The following is a 21,613-nucleotide window of genomic DNA, read 5'->3' on the forward strand; positions in this document are numbered from 1 at the left end:
GCCATCTGAGAGGAAAGCAAAAGAAAAGGCTTGTTCCATGATCAGAACAGACAGTGGAGTATACAGTACATAAAGAAAAATCCCCATGGCGAAGGCAACAGCTAAGGACTCTACTGCAACTACCTAACACGCTGTTTGACCTTGCATGATGCAGTTGGATGGAATCTGTCTCATGTATAAAACAGTGATACAATTTATCAAACCTACTTATTACATAAAACTTCACAAGTGTACATCTCAAAGGATTTTATAAAGGAGATAAGCATCATTACCCCAGCTGGACAGATAAACTGGGGCTTGGTGAAGAGCAGTTATTTGTTATTTGTCCAGCAATACCCAGATGTAGTCACAGGATTCAGTTTCTTATATCAAGAATCTAAATTCACCTGAGCTCCTAGGAATAAACGGAGGCAGCGCAATGGCCTCATTACTCTGTACTATAGTCCTCAATATGCTGCCATTTATTTATTCACCTTTAGAAACAATTACATCTGGGAGGGTATTTACTGCTCATGCCCTGAGACAGAAAGTCATCTTCAGAGCTGGGAGGAAAGGCACAATAGATGAAAGAGTAATGAAAGCCTACATAAGCTTACACAGTCATGCATCAGGCTAGCTCCCATTTAAAGCAATAAGGGTTTTGCCTGTGCAGGGTCTGCCCCATTTGACCCTCATTAGCCTTTTCAGCTCCTCCTCAGTAAAGTACCACCTTGGATTTCCCAAATATGATGTATAAATATGATGCCTTATAATAATGTCCAGTTCAATCACAACATACATTTAGGCCAAAAGAAACTGTGACTCCTTCCAACTACATGACAGGCCAAAGGGATTAAAAAAAGGCCATAGAAAGCCAAGTATGCTGCTTTGTTCTGTTTTGGTTTTTTTTACAGTAAAAAAATTAGTCAAAGGTCTTCAGCAGTAATGTCCTTACAGATAGGGGACACAATTCAACTGGCACTCAACATGTGTTTATTTCCACAGCTGCATATTTATGTCTGGGCATGCCCTCATCACTATGAATCAGGGTACAATATTATACTTTGAATAGAAATTCTCTGAAGTTGCAAAGCTGTAGGGGGAAATCCTTGCATCCTCTAATTCAGGCACCAGATAACTGTTCAGTGAACAGCAGACTAACAGGCACATAATTTCTTTAAAAGCTGAAATTCCAAAGAGCTAAACATGGTTCTGTCCTGGACCCCACTGAATCCAAACAATCACAACAAAGCAATAGCTCTTCTAAAACAAGTCCTTGCAATGCTGCATTTATTTCCGTTGCTGAAAAAAGAATCAGAATGGAAATTTCAAAGGCCAGAAAAAACTGCGAAACACCTGGTTAGTGGCTAGAACTTGAAAAAAGCACCCATAGCCTTCCTGCTCAGTCTGAATTCAATCTCCAAATTATTAAGGTTCTTTGAGAGTCAGGACAAATTTCTGTGGCAAATAGACCTGTCCATCTCTCAGCACTCATACAGGAATGATAATGCCTGGAAGACTTCATATTTCCAAGTGCTAATTACAAGAATGTGATGGATGCGCTGCCTGAATTAAATTTACAGGAACAAGAGAGTATGGAAGGGAAAACAAACAGAAATGAGGAGGAGGAATTAATGATGCATTTAATGAAGAGAAATCAAAATTCATTTGTTGTTTTGGGAGGGGAAGGCAACTTTTAACACCATCGCAATACTAGCTGAACAACATCAAATTGATGTCTAGCCTGTCAGAGCAAGAGTAATAAATTATTATTTTCCATGATTTAATTTTCCCATTTAAAGCAAATATTTTATTCTGTTCACCTTTAAAGAGGAAACCACATTATTTAAAATGACTTAAAAATATCAGTCTAATGAGCTATAACATAGACGTTTATAGAATGCAATGTGTTTTTGCAATGAGGTATTTAGCTTCTTATAAATAGCAAGGAGCAACATTTTTCACTAGGAAGTGTATTTCCCAAGCAATTAGGCACAGGAGCCTAATTAAAAATTAAGTCAATGTTCAAATAAGCATAATAGAATAATATCTGTAATCTGCAGAAATACAGGAACAGCTGGAATGCTACTTTGTTTTACTGCTTCCTTGAAGAATGATGGAAATTTCAAGAGCACATTCCAGAAGGTGCATTTTCAAGGTCACCTTTGGCAAGAAAATGTTGCATCACTCTTAGAAGAGAGTGAATTGGTGGGAACAGACCAGGGAGGCAGAGATGGTGTCACCTCCATCCCAGGTGCAGCAGGTAGCTCTTTGCTCAGCGTGTGTAGGCACCTGGTAATAAAACCTGCCTTGCTTACATCTGGACTTTATATACATATATGTACACATACATATACACAGACATATATTTAGAGGTATATATACACACATACAGGCAAATCTAGATATAAACCTCAGTTTAAAAAGGCAAATAGATTTTTTTTGCACATTTTTTGTCATCTGAGATTCAAATAACATAGCTAGAGTGATTCTGAGACTACTTTCCAAAATTTGAAGGTGAAAATCCAAGGTGATAAACTTTAATACCACACTATAAGCTATGCAAATATTTACCACAATAAAAAAAAAATCACTAAACCATGCAAACACACAGTTATCTCTAAGCTGCAGGATGAAGGCCTGCTCCAGAGATTCGCAGACTGAGACTGCCATTGGAAATTTGACATCTATAGCTCTTCACAATGTCATCCTCCAGGTCTCACATACCTACAGCCGCTCATATGTAGGTATTCTTCATACCTGCTTGTGAAAAGACGATGTGCCCTTTAAAGGAGGCAGTCTTAACTTATCTGTGACATGGGGATAAGACTTAAGTCAGGGATGAAGTCATCAGCCACAGGTCACTGAAGGCTATATGCTTAGGCATCTGAAGATCTATACAAGCTACAATTCAGTACAGTAGATGACCATATTTAGGCATCTACATACTTTTAAATATGATCCCCTGGATAGTTATAATACTTCTGCCACTAACATCTTAAAAAGAGAAATCTACATATATAAATAGTCAGCTACGATGGTATTAAATCCTACGCCAACTGTACAGTAGCTAGTACAAACAAACTAATACAATTCACAGTCCAAAACTCTTCGGCCCAAGACACATTTCAAAGATCTGTCAACAAAAATTACTTTTGCCGCCAAAGATCAAGATGCCTACATAAACTGTGGAGGCAAATCAGCAAAACGTGGCTTTTCTGTTGCTTGAATAAGCTGCGTTCCTGAAGGACAGTAACAGAGAGCCACCACCGTTTCTCAGAGGGGATGAGATCCATGGCCACACACATTTTGACAGCTGTAAGCCTTGGGGTCCCATGCATGTGTACCTCATCTCCTGCCAACACAACTGCTCTGTGAGACAGCAGCACCTGCAAGAGCTGTGAAATGTCCCCATGCACTGGGAACAAACCAAATGTGTAGCTGTAAGGCAACTCGTTTCCTGGTGGCAACACCTTCCATCTGAAAAACAAGGCTTTAGATTAAACACATTTTGCATTACAAAAGCCAGAGTTAATAACATTTTAATCAGATCTCAGTCTACATATTTAAAATGAATTGGTTAAATGTTAATTACCATTAAAGGGAGACTTTTTCAGATTTCATAATTCTGGGTGACAATTCAGGTCTCAGTGTAATGAGCACCAAGCTAAAGCAGATTATGAAGACTGTGATTACACAATCAATAAAGCAACAAGGTATATTTCTAAACATGACACTGACATTAAAGACATTTCCACAGGTTAATTGGAAGTCAATTAACATGGAGAAAGTTAATTGCTAAAGCTGTCTTGCTTTCTTTCAGTAAAATTCAATTGCATTTGGACAAACCCTCACAAACAGCTAAAGAAAAAAATACCAACAATTTTGTAATATATTGGCATGAATGTCAGTAAGTGCTTGTTCTTTAAATAGAATTGGAAGAAACCCCATGGTAACTAGCACTTGCTTCCCCTTCCGTCCACCTGGCTGTTTAGATGTTTGTCTATCATCACCATATCCAGTCCTCCAGATCCTTCGTTTTCACTGTGAATGTGTTGCGCAGCCAGAGTCCCTGGTGGCAAGCTTGCTTAAGAGATGACGAGGCAAACAGCCAGCATGGAGCAAGCTGTTTACGACCATCTCAGAAACTTTATTTTCGCAGGCTGTGAAATGGGGAAAGAAAGCAATTTCCCACTTTTAAAAGGTTCAAAACACAAACATGGCCTATACATAGTATAAGGAGGGACGTAGTATGAGTGAGAACAAGACAAACTAATGCATTTACCAGCAGTTAGGTGCATGCTGGGGTTTATTTCCTACTTTTGCAGGACAATCAGCTCATCGTTATGACCAGCATTATCTATTAATTCATCCCAGAGGTGCCCAGAAAATGTTGCTGATTGAATTTAAAGTTATATAGGTGTTTAAAATGCAATTGGTACTGAGTGGAATTTACCAAACACAGAAAGAGCTGGGTGTCTATACACATGGACTTTAAGCACCAGAAGGTATGTACCCACAGCTCAGACACCAAAATATCATTTTTAACCTCACTCAGAATGCCTCCTTGCTTTCACAGCTAACCAGGCCATAGTGCAGAGAAGTCATCATCCAAGATGAAAAAGAGGTTGGAGAAGAAAAAAATTACATATCGGGTTATTGGATTTTAAATACATTCACCAAGTAACCTGCATGTGAAGGAACACTCTAAAACATTAGCCTTTAAACCCCCCACTTGAAGCCAGGGAGAAAGGAAGTGGTAAAAGGAGTCTTCAACTGGAAATGAAAACATTTTGACTGTCATATTATACAGACCCAGGAAAAATGTCATTCCCCTCAATCCCCCTCCCACACTGACAGGCTCTCAACAGTTTTCATTATTACTGTTTCTAAACTGATTAGCTCTGGCCTCTGAGCAAGTCATATTTGTCTTAGGTCTCTCCCTTCTAGGTTGCTCTCAAGGGGCTCAAAAAGCTGGAGCAGGACAACACAGAAATAATGACAACATGAATAATACAAAGCTGTTCTGCCCTGGCTGGGGGAGGGCGGTACTCATTGGCATGCACTGTTAAGAGTCATTCAGCAAGACTCCTTGTCTCTAATTGTGCTGAAATTGTGCATTGTGCTGGAAGACTAGTATTATTTCCAAACACTTAACTAAAAGCAATAGTAGAGGAACTGGTTGCATTCAAGTATTTCTGAAATTCTGCATTTTGTTTGACTTCAAACACAAATTGACAAAAGAAAATACACTGGAAACAACCAAAAGTCAAGGACTTGTTTTCAGAGGTAGCAAACACTCCTATTCCAAAGACAACCTGGGAGCATACAGTATCTCTGAAAACAAGACTGTGACAAAAACCCACCTGAGAATGAACATTCACTACTTAATTTAAGAACAGGAACCACTTCACAGGAAAATTGCTCACACAGTACAATTGGTTGGTGTGAAATAAAGCAGCTACAGGCTGGAAAGTTGCCAAGTAAATCCCCTGAAGTTTGAGCTTGCTTTTTATTGAGAAAATCATTGTGCTCATTAGGAGGAAAGTACAGAACCACATTAAAGACACAGAATGAAACAGACATCCAGGACACTGATGAAGAGATTAAGCAGCAGTATCTGTAGTGGTGGGTAAAACACTCTGGACCTCTTGATTTCTGGAAGAGAAGCATACAAATCTCAGACACGTTTAATCACATCAAAAGCCCTACTGACAAGGAAGACTATTCTGGACTACAGAAGATCAGAAACTACAAATTAAATTTATTCTCACCTCTCACATTTTATATATACATGCCACTCCCTCCCAAGTGCCTGCCAAACATCCTTGGCTTAAAAAAAAAAAATGCCCCTTGCAAGGACTCTCCGCAGTCAGGCAACAGGGCAGACTGGCCAGAGGCCAGGCAGGGCACCCCTGCTCCACCAGGCTTCACCCCACACCTCAGAATGGCAGGGGCAAGGCACTCCCACCTGCTTACAGGGGGGTCTCTGACCACCTCCCCAGGGAGGGACTGGCCATCCTGGCTGTTGCTCAGCTCCGTCTCTTCAGGAGCCCAGGCAGGGACCTCAGCCTCAGCTGGGAGAGGTCACCCCAGCAAAAAACAGCAGCAAAGGCTGCTTGGCCCCTCTAGCAGAGGGCTCCCTCAACCAGCCCTCATAAACTGGGGAGGAAGGGAGGGGGAGAGAGAGAGGGGTCATTCCTGGTTGCTGGCTAAAGCAGTGGGCTGCACCAGTGCAGGCACCTGAGCCCTGCTTACAGGGAGATCGAGCTGCTCCAGGGGATGAAGGGCTCCACAGCTGCTGACAGACAAACCCTGCTTATGGGGCTGTCTCGCTGGCCAGGCAGCCACACAGGCAGAGGCCCCATCCCTGCCTACAGGGAGGCCATGTTACCCAAAGTTTTACAAGGTGGCTTAGCTCTGCCCAGTCCATTTATATTTAATGAATTGCACCTAAACACCCTATCATCATGGATTTTGGGGACTGTCGTGGCAGAGTGACTGCTCATTAGTGGATTAATTTTTGTATTCTAGTGGGTATCAAGAGCCATTCTGGAGATTTTATGGTGTTTTGACATTAATTGATGGACAATCAAACAATAAGACATGGCATGAGTGAAAATTCAAGTGCTTTCCAAAAAGGATCAGTTTTGCAAACAGCCAAGATTTTGACCAGGATAAGCATTTTCTTTCTAAATGGATTTATCTATTATAACCCTTCCACCAGTTTGAGAATATAACTACTGCCTAACATTGAGAGGTTTAATCCTTACACATGTTAAATGATGAAAATACATGCAGACAGAGCATATGAAATTCTAGCCCACAGATAGTGCAATTTAGTCCTGTCTAATACTAAATATCTCTTGCCAGCTGCTTGACATAGCAGGCCCTGAAGTTTCATTTGGCAATGAAAGAGCAATATTTTTTCTGGAGGTGAGCCCTAAAAAGGGGAGATGTGTCTACCAAAGTAATTTGAACTTTAGCTTTCCATCACCTGTATGTAATGTCAGTGTGCCTAGAGAATACTCACCTCAATATATTCTGTGTATCTGACTTTACTTGCAGTGGGTAAAGATAAACGTAAAAAGGAACAGGATTTAAGGGCAAATTCAGATTCCTTTCCCAAATTCCAGCAATCAGTTCAGAGACATCTTCATAAACTGACCTACTAGCATGGATTCCTGCCTCTCACTGGCAAAAGAAAGCACAAGAAATTGTTCTAACACTGATGGCTGCGACTGACGTTAAAACCATTTCTGAGAGCAGAAATGCCATTGTGATGGGCCTTGTGCTTCTCATTTCAGAAGAACAGTCAGTGCAGATTCTTAGGTTAAAACAGGCTTGTTCCCATAAAAATCTTGTGTCAAATTAGTCGCAGATGCTTCAATAACAGTTGATGGTCTAGTACTGACTAATTACAGCTGCTAATGCAAGATAATACAATGGCAAAAGCAAAATGGAGAAATCTTTGCTCGAATCTCAGTACACTTCCCTTTCTATTTCTTTCATCTGAAATTCAATCACGAATGTGTCAGAAAACCTAGCAGTGGCAGACCGTGGACATTCTCATTTGCTCAGCCAGCATAGTCGATATTTAAGCTCAGCATTCTTCCTCAGGCTGGTGCCCAGAGCCTGGCTGTACATAACAAGGGTAGCATCGGGGACTTCAAAAAGAGATATATTGGGGAGTGGGGTTGGAGAGAAGGGGCATGAGAGATTACATGGAAATTCCCTTTGTGACTGTTTGGGGAACACCATGGTTCAGATCCTTAAAGGTGTTCAGCCACCTGTATGTCATTGTTTTTGTCTGTTATTCCGTTTCCTTTCCTATCTTTTGCCTCTTATATTTATGCTCTTCAGGAAGCAGACATCTCCTCATAATCTCTAGCTATAGAATAACAGGGCTCTGGTTTCAAGCAGTAACAGTAGGTAGTATTGGACTACAATAGAGGACAAAGTTCTGTGAGTATTTTGAATTGGACTGTTTTCTTGTGTCCTGATTCAGGTGACTTCCTGATGCTCTGAGTGCCAGACTGCAGATAAAAAGCTTCAAATGTCCCAGCTCACACTACATGAAATTTTTTCACAGGTTGGCCTCTAAAATCCACATTTCTGCAGTTTTTCTTCTTGTTGTGAAGGTAAACAAGAAAGATTTTTTTACCCTCCTCATAAGCTGCTATTGGTGTAAGATTTCTCAACGGTCTGAAGGAGGTAATTAGATATGTGAAATGCAGCAAGCTGGAGTAAGAGAAACCATTCAGGATTTGATTTGTTCTAGATGTGATTGAGATAGGCTTTAGCAACTGCAGGCAGTAAGGCAGGGGTTAATCTAGCAGCAGGTAAGGAACATCTAGGAGGAAATCAAATTCTGCATGATAGAAAAAGCTTGAGGGGAAAGAAGAGAGAATGAACCTCTCACAAGCTGACAAATAAATCAATAAAGTAAGTAAAATATAGTTTCCAAGATGAGGCTGGGGAAGTATGGAGGCCACAAAGTAGCCTGGTGCCCCCTGTAAAAGACAGGCTGCATACGGTGCTCACATCCCAGCTGTTGGCTTCTTAGCCACCTCACTGCATTCCTCCTGGGTGAGATGATCCATGCCAGAAGTTATGACGAATTTTATATTTCCCCTTTCCCTAAGACTAAGAAGTTCCAGAGCTTCTGTAGATCCCTATGAGCTCTTACAGCCTCCAAGAGCATTCAGGAATGGCTAGACTGCAGTTTTTTGGTCCATGCCTTCTGTTCCCCAGCAACATATTCTAACTGGAAGACTGAAAAAATGTGTCATGCCCCTCATTCTCCAACAAGTTCACTCTATGGGAGGGGCCTTTCATCCAGGCAGAAATCTTCTGATGTAAGATTCTTCTGCCTCAGCAGGGTAGCAATGTCCTGAGAACAGGATCTAAATATCTTTTGCTGAATAATATCTTTAAAACAAGGTTTTTAAAGCAGCATCAGTGAATTACTTATGGTGGCTCAACATACCTGACAACTTTAAGTGCTTTGTATTTATGAGTCTCTAATGTGTGGGCTTTATTCCCCCTTCTTCCTACTTCCCAACAAAATAATTATAGTTATTAGGCTGTCTGCTCACCTGTTCTCTGCTTTCATATTTGGCATCTCTATTGCTAAGCATGGTCTGCCTAGAGATTTTAATTAGCTTTGAATGAAATATTGTTCATTAATAAAACCTCAGGACAGTAAAACATACACCAATTAGTTCAGGGTGCAGAGGGGAACAATACATACTGCTTGCAAATAGAAGTGTTCCTTATTTTTAGACCAGAATGCATTACCTTTATCAAGACTTTTTAAATTCAAATGCTAAGACAAAAAACACAGAGCATTTCAGGCACTGCCTTGTGCCTTTTTGGTAAGATTTCTTATCTAAAATAAAACAGAATAGAAATACAATGAGTATTTAATGCCTGACTTTTTTCATGCTCCAGTAATTTTGTGTAATCAGGGTGTCTTTGTAAAGATGACATCAAATGTGAGGCAGTGGTTTATGCTCCGCATAGCTAAGAAGAAGGTAGTTGGTATCCCAGTTATGGGCCTCTTGGGACTAAGTTGTACACAGATTAATAGAGAGTGTAGTGAGAGGGTAAGGCAGTTACATCAGGTCAGTAACGTTTGAAGCCTATGATGGTCAACTTCTCCTTCGAGATGATTTCTTCCACGCTACAGAGCAAGTCAGAATCAAGAGTTTTGAGAGATGCTTTAGAAGCAAAAAAGCTTCCGGTTGCTGTTTAGTGCCTCTTTATAAAGCATAGCGATCTTAAAAAAAAAAAAAAAAAAAAAAAAGGGGCAAAACAAAAAAACTCCCAACAACTAAGGTAAGGAATAGACAGACAGGTGGCTGGCTGGCTGAAGGGAAATTTCATGGGTTTGTGGGTGTGCAGTCACAGCCAGCCTGCGGCAAAGCAGGCAGCAGGACTATGGCTCTGTTGCTACTCTCACAAGTCTGCCAGCTGTCTAATTTGTAATATTTAAATCTAGCTCTGCAATGGTGGTGGTGGATTAAACTGTACAGCGACAGATCCGGAAGATCAGCAAGAAAAGCAGCAAAGGAGCAAAGCAGGAATCTTAAACAGCGACGGATGGAAGGGCCACGAGAGGGAGCCCAGAAACCACGGACAGAGACCGGGCAGGCGGCGGACCTGGCCGGGCGGGCTCCCACTGTCAAACTGGGGTACAGCGTCACCTCCCAGTACTGGTTGCTTACTCCTTACGTTGCATATTTTATTATCACTCTAAACCTTCGAGCTTAATAGGCAGAAACTAAAGAGCATCTATGGTTTTAAAGTACAGCATATTTAGTCTCATAAAGATGTCTACATTTCTACAAGAAAAGGGACAACAGCCAGAAAGACCAGGTCTAAGTGTAATAATGTGCTTGGCATTATACTCATAGAACTGATTGAGAGAGACTTGCCTTTGTCATGCCCACTATGTGAAATAATAAAAATGTTTTTGTTTATAAATCCTTTTCTCAGGGCTTTGGTTTTGTGTGTATGTGGGGGTGGAAAGGTAGGTGGTGTTTTATTTTTCAGTTTTGACACTAGCTTTCCTTTGTTCACTTTCTAGATTATCAGTTATCCTAGGACCATCTGAATATTTTCATCATTAGGATTTTCTTTTAGGGTTGGTTTAGGGGATTTTTTTTTTTTTTAAGGTTTTGGTAGAAAAAAAATTATTATCTCCAAAATGTCATTAATTTCAGTGGTGTTATTCCTGACTCATGCATTTGCAGTTCAAATAAGAATCTGACTGATGCTAGTTTTCTGATTATGTCGATGTAGTTTTCCTTTTAATTTAATCCAAATTTCTGCAACTTGTTGCAATTTAACAGCAGAAAGAGCCAAACAGAAATAAAAATACAACCCTTCTAGAACTCAGCACTGCTTTTCAAAGTTATGCCAGGTGGAAAATGTTATTTCTGAAAATCTAAATCTTACCTGTTGTGAGGTAACTATGGGTAGGAATTCTTGAAGCACTTCAAAGTTCTGCTGAATTTAGAAGTTATTGTAGTGAAACACACCAGATGTCTACTTTGTTTCCATCACTGTTGCAGCAACAGCATCCAGAGGCTTTGATTTATACTCATACAGCTCTCAGGAGAGTGCTTGATTTTGCTTTCAGAATAGTTAACAGCATTTTCAAGTCAAATCAGATGTGAAGCTTCTCAGCATTACTTCAAACTTGTAACAAATAGCAGTTTATGCAGTTAAGAGTAGAAATAGAAACTCCTGGTCTGATGACTGAGCAAATTTGTTCTCCATTAATGCTTCACAGTCAGCATCTTTGCAGCTTTAGCAGGAGAAATCACGTTTTTGAACCTAAGAATCTCTAAACTTCACAACTAAATCTTTCTAGAAAACCTCCTTACCATCTTGTGAGCTGGATGTGAGAGAGACAGAGGCACACAGAGAAAGAGAATTTGGATCACGGATGGCTAAGGAGAAACCCAAGCTCTGAGCCGGCCATACATGAAAGAGTTCCCACCCTCAACTGCATAGGTTCATTAATACAGCATTAGAACCAGCCAAATCAACATTCAGCCAAATACTGCCTGCAATATCTTGCTAGCTCCACAGATAAAAATATGGTACGGTTTTTAAAGCATTTGACTGAAACCCAAGATTCCCTGCACCCTGAAGAACAATTTTATCTTTAAATCTCAATGTTTCAGTCTAGATCATTTTTGTTTAGTGTTTGTAGAGCCCTAGTCCAGTGGGATTCCAGTCCATGAGGGAAATTTCTAGCATGATCACAGCACTATCGTTTTTCTCTGAGAAGGCAGAATCCGAGGCCTTCCAACATCAGTGGCAGACTTCCAAAGATGGGCCCAGGGTAGCACCCAGGATAAGCTGAACATTCAGCAGCTCAGAAGTTTTGACCTGCAGGCAATTTCATATCCATATATGTGATTAAACCCTCCCAGCTATTTTTACCTTGTTAGTGTGGGAGGTAAAAGGAGAAAAAATCCTTATCCTAGGCTCTCTTTGATTACCCACACTCTGAATTTTGCATTCTGTCTTTTAAAACATCCACTATCAGCAAACTCAGAAACAAGCTCTTTACTGACCAAGTCATTTTACTGTCGCTTGGCAGACCAATTCCTGTCATTTGCTGTAAATCATGAAAAGCTGATGGTAATTTAGCAAGGAGGGCTTTGGAAGTAGAAAGACAGAATTAAGTCTCAGGCAAGCCACCTGGGAAAACAATTTGGAGATACTGGGAAAGTGAGCAGCCACAGAACTAGTATTTTTTGCCCTTTTGACTCATAGGCTCATGAGTCACCTGTCTGTCTTGTCACAAAACCTTCTAGTTGACAGCAATAGCCTCTGTGTAATTCACCACCTTTATTAAAGAATAACTGAGCTGATAGGAGATACCTAAAACTCAAGCACTGATTTTTCAAAATTCACATGCTGTTTCATGGAAATTTCTGACTGTTGTCCAGATTACATTTAAAATTCAAGCTGTGAAAAAATAATTTCATTTCCCAAGTAGACAGGCACCATGTGAATTTGGATATTATGTTTCTGAATTTGTGTGTCCTGCCTGTCCTTCCTAATTTTCTGTAGCATCTTGAATATGTAGTCTGGATGACTTGCTCTATAAACTGGCACTTTTCAGTGAGTATGGGACTTGATTCACCTTTTCTAACACATCCCAAAATGTCTAGTTTTGTGATGAAGGGAACTTGTGCGTGCCACTTCACCTCCCAGTACACAATTCCCTGTCTGTGTAATGAAGGCATTGATTCTATGCTGCCTCACAGCAAGAATAAATTTGCTGTGGTGGATAATCTGGGGAGGACTCTGTAAAATCCATCAGTGTAGACATCTCTATAAGCTACCAAGGGGAGGACTCCATAAAATCTGTAAAGAGATCTCCATATGTTGGAGGCTTGAGGCATTTTATTGGATCCTGGATAGTTTCAGACAGCTTCCCCCTGGTTATGGGATGATAGACATTGCAGGATTCAACTTACATCCATGAATGTCTTTTGTTTATACTGTTAGACAGCTAAAAAAAAATGGCTTAAGTTACAGAAATGCTAATCATTCACAGCTCATGTTAGTTTTGGTGAGTTTGCATGGGATCTGGCCAATGCTTTGCACCTCATTTTTTTCACAGATCATTCTTTTCTAAAGTATATGCCTTTCTTAAAATATACTCCTATTTTCTCCTTTTTATTTTAAAGGCCAGCAGAAATGAAACAAAGACAATTCAGACCCCAGACCCAAATAAATAACCTGCATTTGCACTGTTTTGGGGTTTTGTTTGTTTGTTTGTTTGTTTTTTGAGAAAACTCAAAATCTCACACCTAAAGATGCTGACTATGTCTAAAGTCCCTGAGATTAGAGTTCTTGCCCTTCCTTGATGTATGTCAGCTTGCCACTCATGATGAAACTTTTGATTTATACCAGCCGGCTCTTCCTTCACTTGGAACAGAAACATATCTATTTGGAAATCCAGATTACATTTGGAAATAAAAACTGATGTTTTCATGGGAAGAATTTTAGTTTTCCTTTTGCTTTGTTTCCCAGTTACATTGTTAATTTCTTGTAAGTCTTAAGTTAATGTGACTGCAATGAGCAAGCTTTCCTTCCATTAATTTAAAGGCAATTAAACTAGATAATTCTTTCAGAGGGAAGCCTCTATGCTTTAAGAGATCAGAATGTAACAGCTGACACCACCCCTGGGAAGTCATTAAAGGAGTACAGAGAGCAGAATCCTTGTGTGAGAACACGCATTAGAGATTCTGGATTGCCTTATTTATTGTAAAACAAACAAGGAATACAGTATGCAGAGCCCAGTATGCCATTACTAGAAGGGATTTTTCACCTAGTGCTTAGAGCAGACTGTCCTGTTTCTTGTGTGGCTCATACGTTGCCACTTGACATTTAAATATTGTACAATAAAGGACTTCATTAGGTATTAATGCAAGATATAGTCAGAATTTATGATGGTTCCAAAAGGGGCTAACGCTCAGATGCTCAAAATCAACAGAAATTAGGTGCCCAGATGCATCTCGTGAATGAGAGCCAAGGTCACTTAAAACTTAATTGAAAGTAATAGGGACTACAGCCAGCAAGCAACTACAGAGAATGTCTCTTCTGCATTTAAATACAGCTTAAGTCCAAACCCATCTTTACCCAACTGGTTGAACACAAACCCTCCCACACATCGTCAAACTCAAGGACTTGGTGGACAAGCCTTACCTTTGATTTATCCAGAAATCTCAATTTAGCCCTGGTTTGTTTCAGATCACAGACAGTCTGGTTTTACTTCAACCTCCATTATATGTTTCAGTTTCTTAGGCATAAACGTAAATTACCAGTTGTCAAGAGCTGAAATATTGAGGTAACTCAGTGAAACAAACTTTCTCTAATAATGTGACAAAAGAATATGAGATGTATCGAAAAATGAAGAACTCCTTTATAGCAGAAATAAAGTTGTATTAGTGCAAAATACAGGTAACAAAACTGAGCGAAATACATGCCTAAGAAATTGTTAGTAGCAAAGAAAAAGAAAAGTAGCAATAAAAGCTGTTCAAAATATGATGCAAAAGTACTCTCTCTGCATGGGGTAGAAGGGTCGCAAACATAAAGGGAGAAACTACAAATTCCCATTCTTCCACCAGAGTAGAGTAAAGGCAACTGGTATGAAGGGAGGTGGGAAGAGGTGTACACAACCTATTACTAGATCACGCATAGGAGCTGTATGCCAAAACAGATGACTGCTGGAGCAGAAAATAGGTGTGCTGCGTGTTCAATCTCTCTAACTTGACCCAAAACTCAAGTAGTCTTGTCAGGCCTTAAGAACTGTGGAAAACAAAACCAAAGCATTGAGCTTGTAGTATAAAAAAATTTTTGTGCATGTAGATGAACACGTAACACAGTGTGTTACCAGAGCTCCCAAACTAATGTTTTCATTGAATTTAAGTAGCACATAAAGCCTTGGGCTGGCTTTATTTCCAGAGGTTGAATTCCAAGACCTAAAGAAATTATCCAGGGGAAATTCAGCTCAGCTGGGGCACATAACCAGTTCTAGTACAGAATATGCTGTTTCTTTATATAGGCCAGAGTAACATGCCTTTCTCTCTAGTATAAATTCTGACCACTTTCTGTGAGGCATGGAGCTATGCTGAAGCCAGTGGACTTACACCTTTTTGCAGCAGGAGAGATGTGCTTGGCTGGGCAGAAGCTGTTTCTCTTCTAGAGAATATTCTCTGTTCAGCTTCTTTAGAAGCCCTGTGGGAAAATGATAAGACATCAGTGTAAACTGCATAATTTTATTATCATCATTATTATTTATATTAAAGCATGTTTATTTGGAAAGCAGAAAATTTCCCAAAAAAGGCACTGCTGTTAAGCAATACATTAAAATAGAAATTCACATAAAAAATCCAGGGATCCATACAAGCCAGATCAATTTTGTTCCTTCTCTCTTTTCATTGTCTGGATACAGTGCAATACTGGCTTTGCACAGGCAGTCAAATAAAGTAATTCAGCACTGTAACTTTCTGTTTGTTCAGCTAAGTTGTTTTGTAAGCATTGCTCCAGAAGAGCATCTGTGATTTGAAGGCTATTCTAATTTGTACTTACGCTTGGACATTAAAATAACAGGGTACTAAAATTACAGCAAAAATTGGGTGACTCATCTAGTTCCCACTCAATGTACATAGAATTTTGCATTGTAAAAACAGTAGGATGTTCAAAAATTACTAGCACAGATTCTTGGAGAAACACAGGTGGAACCATCTTCCATTGCCCTGTATACTTTCTTCATAATAACATGGCAGAACAATGAACTTATTTTGGTAGAGTGTTGCTTCATGGTTGGGGGAGTTCTGATGAAGTGGTAGCATCCCATTTTTATATTTTTGATCTGAAGTATTTTGAAACTTTTGATTGGTTTTGTCATCAGTTAATATGTTGCAGTCTTGTGCAAAAGAGAAGTTGCAATGAAATGTTTTGAGTGTTTCGACAGACCTTCCAAAGAAAAGATCAAACCAGAACTTTCCCAGTGTGGAAGGTCCTGTGTCGCTTATCAGCCAGCAAATAAGGTTTGACCTGTGTGTGTATTTTTAAGTTCCATATTTTCCTAGCTATTTTGTTGCTGGTCTAAGTCATATAATAAAGGTTGTACTGAGTTTGGATTCTCTTGTTGCTTCTGTTTAGGAAAGACATCTGACCTCTCTATGCCATCTCTGTGATGCAGGGAGAACAAAGTAAAGTAGGCAGCAATGCATGTCCAAGTGGGAGGGCTATGGGAGCAGGAAGTGTTCATTATTGTGTTGTTTTATTATTTTTCTAAAACAAAGAATACTTAATCTTCCATCTGCCTTAAATCCATTGTGTGCTTTTAGCCTGTATTTTTAAGCCCATTTACTTGTGATTATGCTTGTCTTTACACTAAGTAAGGTGGTAAGTGCCATTTTCAGCTTGCATTTCTCATTATTGAACTTGTCTGCCTTTTACTGTTAAATCCTCTTTAGTGTATGCACAGAAATGTGCTTGAAGGAAGGAATGGACTGCTGGTAAGGAAAAGAGCATGTTTTATAATTTGACCTCCTGTGACTTCAAAGTAAAAATGCTTGGACTCAAGGGACGTGTCTGCTAAAAGCTGCCTGGATGACCTTAGCCAAGATATGAGACTCTGCTCTTCACACTTTAGTCAGTGCAATTGGACTGACAGTACTGTTCTTCTCCCTTCCTGCCCTTAAACTGCTGAAGTTTTTTTGGAGTGGAAGGTTCTCTTGCCGTGTGTTTGCACAGCAGTGGAGCCCCAGTCCTGCTTGGAAGTGCCACAGTACACATGCTTAGTGAAGGCAGAGTCGCAAAGATTGATTATTGCTGCATGATAGTGCTGGTCTTTTTCTCTAATTTACCTTTATGCGTTGCATCTAGCTACACCCAGAACACTAACTTATCTTTAGGCACAGGGTTCTCTTCTCCTGCTTGTAGCAGGGAGATCAAAACTGAGGTCTTCATTGTCAAATGTCTTTATGTTGAGTATCTGAAAAATTTTTTAAAAAACAACTTCCTTCTGAAGCATCCTCCTGATGGCAATGGACCAAATTTCAGGAGTCAGAAACAGACAGATTGCATTCCCCCCAAACCTACCCCCAGGCTGCAATGAACTCTGTGAGTAGCATGAATGTTTCAGGTTGGTAAAAAGCCTCTCAAATTCTTTTACACTATCCACTAAGAGTCTTCCCAGATAAACGTTATCCATTCAACAAAATTCTTGTTATATGACACAATTGCATCCAAGGATAAAACGGATTTTTTTGTGTGACCATGGCATGATGCTTTGGCATCAAAACATCCCTTCTTAAACCAAGTGGAGGTCATGCTCTTTTAGTACATATTGTGAGTTTTGTTCAGTGCTTTGTGCAATGGCAGGGTGGTGGGCTATTTTGGTTGCCCAGACGCTCCCATAGTAAAAATAGATAGCAACAGTCATTTTAAATGGAAATTATTGGAGATTAGTTTACAAAATCTGACCACATTCTTGCCAAAAAAACCACCCCTCAAAATTCAATTTGCTGCCTACAGATCCATGAAGAAGTAATTTGCATTGTAAAACAGGACTTAAAGCACAGCATTAGTGTTTACTGCTGACTTCTAATCATGTTAAGCAAGTGATGTCTTTCAAGACAACTTGTCACTTCTTCAGTCAGCAGGATCAAAGGTACCGCGTATTTTACTAAAACACTGCGAATCATTTATTGAAATCGGACTGTATTCTGAAATGGCACATGTTGTGTGGAAAGGGTGTGGGACCCAGTCTGTTCTGGGCTCCAGTCTGTTCTGACACCAGATTGTCCTGTTACTGGAGCTCAGCCCTAATATGCTGTAGGATGACTTGGAAACCTCCTGACTCATCACCTTTCTCGCATCCCTGGCAGCTGAGTCAAAGCTAGATCTGAACATTGAACTGACAATAAGAGCAACCCCAGAAAATCCTATAAACCTTGCTGCAATCACGAGAGAACATGGTTAAGTCACTGCTGATAAATAATTGATTCCCTGTTTAGATTAGTTGTGCGGAGGCTGGAGCCAGCCTTTCAATAGCACTGCAGTTCAATATCTTGTTGCCTTTTTTTGTTGAAATCAATGTCTGAGAGCAGAGAACCAAATCAACTGCAGTGACTAGAGGAGAAGCTTGGATACTGAACCAAGCCCACCTCCCAGCATAACACACGTACTGTTATTTGACGATTTGGCTTTCCTTGACTGCTCTATGAGGCAGAAATAGAAATCCATTTTATTTCTTGTCTGCAGAATCCTTATAATCTCATTCTGAACTGCTCTTCTTGATGTATCCCAAGGGCCAAGACAGGTAAAATGAGGCCAAAAATCCCCATCAGGCCTATTTGTCCCACATGTGTTTTCATTCCCACACTAAAGAAAGCTCAGTCTATTTCCTGGTGCACCTTCTGCTTCTTCTCAGTGTGGCTGAAAATTAAATTAGTCACTTTACTCCACCACAAGTATGTGATCTGGTTACAGTATTGGCTAATGTTTACTTTAGCAAGCAAATCACAGAGACACACTAATCCTTTAGTGCTTCCATCAACATTTTCATGTCAGAGGAAAAAAATGAATCTACAGACTTTTTTAATGGGTAAATATACATAGTGCACAACATGTGCTGTTCCAAAAGGTTGAAAGCCATATGACTGATAGATAATAGTGTTCTTTTCCTGTTCCAGTTCTGTACTATGAAAAACTAAATAAATGTTTGAAAGAGAAGTATTCCTATTTTTAATGCAGTAACATGGAGTCACCCCAGTCTTTGTTAAACTTAGCTTTCTGCACGTACCTAAGCTGTCTTTGTCCAGCAAAGAACACACTTGTGTTTGACTTTGACTTCCAAATACTTCAAGTCTACCTCACATCTGAATATTTGCCAAAACTACGGCCCAAATGAATACGTCTGGGATGATCATCAGAGTTCATCAGAAGGGAACTGTGTTCTCCTTTTTGATTTGCAGAGAACAGCTTGCTAGATGTGGATAAAAGCATCTTTTCCCTTTAAGAACACTGGGCGTTAAGGAAAAAATCCTGATCAAAATCAGAAGAAGAAAATGAAATGTGAATGACTCTAGGGAAAAATAATACAGATCAATCAAACCTTGTTTGCTTTTTAAATGTATTTAACTATACTTACAACTCTAAAAGAAATACCACTTTGACATTTGCTTTTCATTTCATAATAAAATAGTGTGGCAATGTAGAATTTTTTCTGACAAAATTTAGAAATAAGAAATTTAGCAAAAGCTCCTGTCATTTTTGCAGACTTTTATATATGTAATATATCATTTTTCTTTCTCAGAATCTTGTGCTGAAAATTTCTAGACCATGACTTTTGTTTTGCAAATACAGAGGAAAGCATTTGCTACGCATTGATGGGAATTTCTGCCTTTTCTTCTATTTTCTTCCTGTAATGTGTGTGTCCACTGATGAAGAGCAAACTGAAATCTGTTTTTGTACAGTGAGCACTCACAATTAGAAAGTAAAGCATGTTACAGGAAACTGAAGAATCAGTGCAATCTATAGAGCAGACTGCCCCCAAAAAAGCCAGATGCTGTGCCACAAATGTCAAATTGAAATTCATCCCACTTAATTTAATTCAGATGAAATATTTTCTTCCCAAAGCCATGCAGCATTTTTATTGCTACACATTCTTCCCTTTTTTCTGTCCTTTTGGCCATTTGAAATTGTTAAGAATGAGCCAAAGATTCCCTTATCTTTCCTCAAAGGCATCAAATGAGCTTAAAAATGGAGGGAGTAATAGCTGGCTAAGTGTGACTTGTGTATGTGGTTTTTATTCAGCAGTAATGTTGCTGTTCTCTGTGGCAATGTTCTGCCAGCCTTACTAATGCTGTAATTGATTTAATTCTATAGGAAGCCAAATAATCTTCAGGAGCACTTCAAAGAAATCTCTTTGCTTTGAGCTGAGAGTCAAATCTGGGACCACATGTTCCCCAGGGGAAGAAAGCTAGCAGGAATTGTCAGTAAAAACAAAATAACACCTTTTCCATGTTGTGTTCCTGGAGTGGTTTCTTTATACCTGCATCCATTGGGAGAGAGGAGATTTATTATAGAACAGGCAATCTTCCCTGGCCGGACAGGGAGAGCATTGTAGCACCCCAGAATAAGGTAGAAATTTATATAATAAATATCCTCTACAGGAGCAGGCTGAGCTGGGATAACTTGTGAAGGCCACCACCAAAGCCTAAGCTGGGTTTTGGGTACCTCTGCAGGAGGTATTTGCTTAATCAGAACTTAATACAATGATGTGTGTGATATACACAGCTGATGCCCAGTTGAAAACAGCTGGTAGCAATATGTTTGCAGAATCAAGTAACATCCCTCTAGTAGGCCAGATTCTGCTGTCAGGATCACTCTTGTGAGGTCCATGGAATGAGCTTTGTTGATACTTGTGTGATTGCTGCTGGATCTGGGCCCATGAAAGGCATACTGGATGTAGTTGGCAAAGGGGCTGGTTGGAAATTTTCTCATGAAATGGATTTCTGTAGGAAAATGTCAGCTTCTCAAAACCCAAACTTTTCGTGGGAACACATGTACCACATGTAACAAAAATGGTATTACTGCTCACAGTGGGAGAAAGGGGAAACAAAGAAAAACACAGAAAGGAGGGAAAAAAATTCTTCGGTATCCCAGAATTAGAAGTATGAGTGCTACTGATATTTACATGAGATGCTGAAGTTCTGTTCCAGTAGTTATTTCAATGCAAAGAGAAATAACTGATAGGATGCTGTGGTGTATTTTAACAGATGCGAGATGAGCCTCTAGTCCTTGATCAAATTAGGAAAACAAGTTTTCTGTTGATTATATTAATGTTTCTCGATCATCTTCTTTTCATTGCACATTTTTTCCACAAGCATATCAAACTGCTCTCTTCACCTCTTTCTGAGTAAGTTCAGCCAGGCATGAAGTGGTAATAGTAGTGCTGGTATGTATTTATATGGGTAAAGATCAGGGAGAATGCTAACAAGGCAGATATCGTGGTGGGAGTCTGTTACAGACCACCCAACCAGGACAAGGAAACGGACGAAGTATTCTACAAGCAGTTGGCTGAAGTCTCACAATCTCTAGCCCTTGTTCTCGTGGGAGACTTCAACTTACCAGATATCTGCTGGAAATACAACACAGCAGAGAGAAAGCAGTCTCGGAGGTTCCTGGAGTGTGTGGGAGATAACGTCCTGGCGCAGCTGGTAAGCGAGCCAAGCAGGGGAGGTGCCCCGCTGGACCTGCTGTTCACGAACAGAGAAGGCCTGGTGGGCGATGTGGTGGTCGGAGGCTGTCTTGGGCTCAGCAACCATGAAATGATAGAGTTTTCAATTCTAGGAGAGGTAGCAAGACCGCTACCCTGAACTTTAGAAGGGCAGACTTTGGGCTGTTTGGGAGTCTGGTTGACAGAGTCCCTTGGGACGCAGTCCTGAAGGGCAAAGGAGTCCAGGAAGGCTGGACGTTATTCAAGAAGGAAATCTTAAAGGCGCAGGAGCAGGCCATTCCCATGTGCCGCAGGTCGAGCAGGCGGGGGAGAAGACCGGCCTGGCTGAACAGAGAGCTTTGGCTG

This window comes from Platalea leucorodia (assembly GCF_965183815.1).
Source record: "Platalea leucorodia genome assembly, chromosome: Z".
Taxonomy (NCBI): domain Eukaryota; kingdom Metazoa; phylum Chordata; class Aves; order Pelecaniformes; family Threskiornithidae; genus Platalea; species Platalea leucorodia.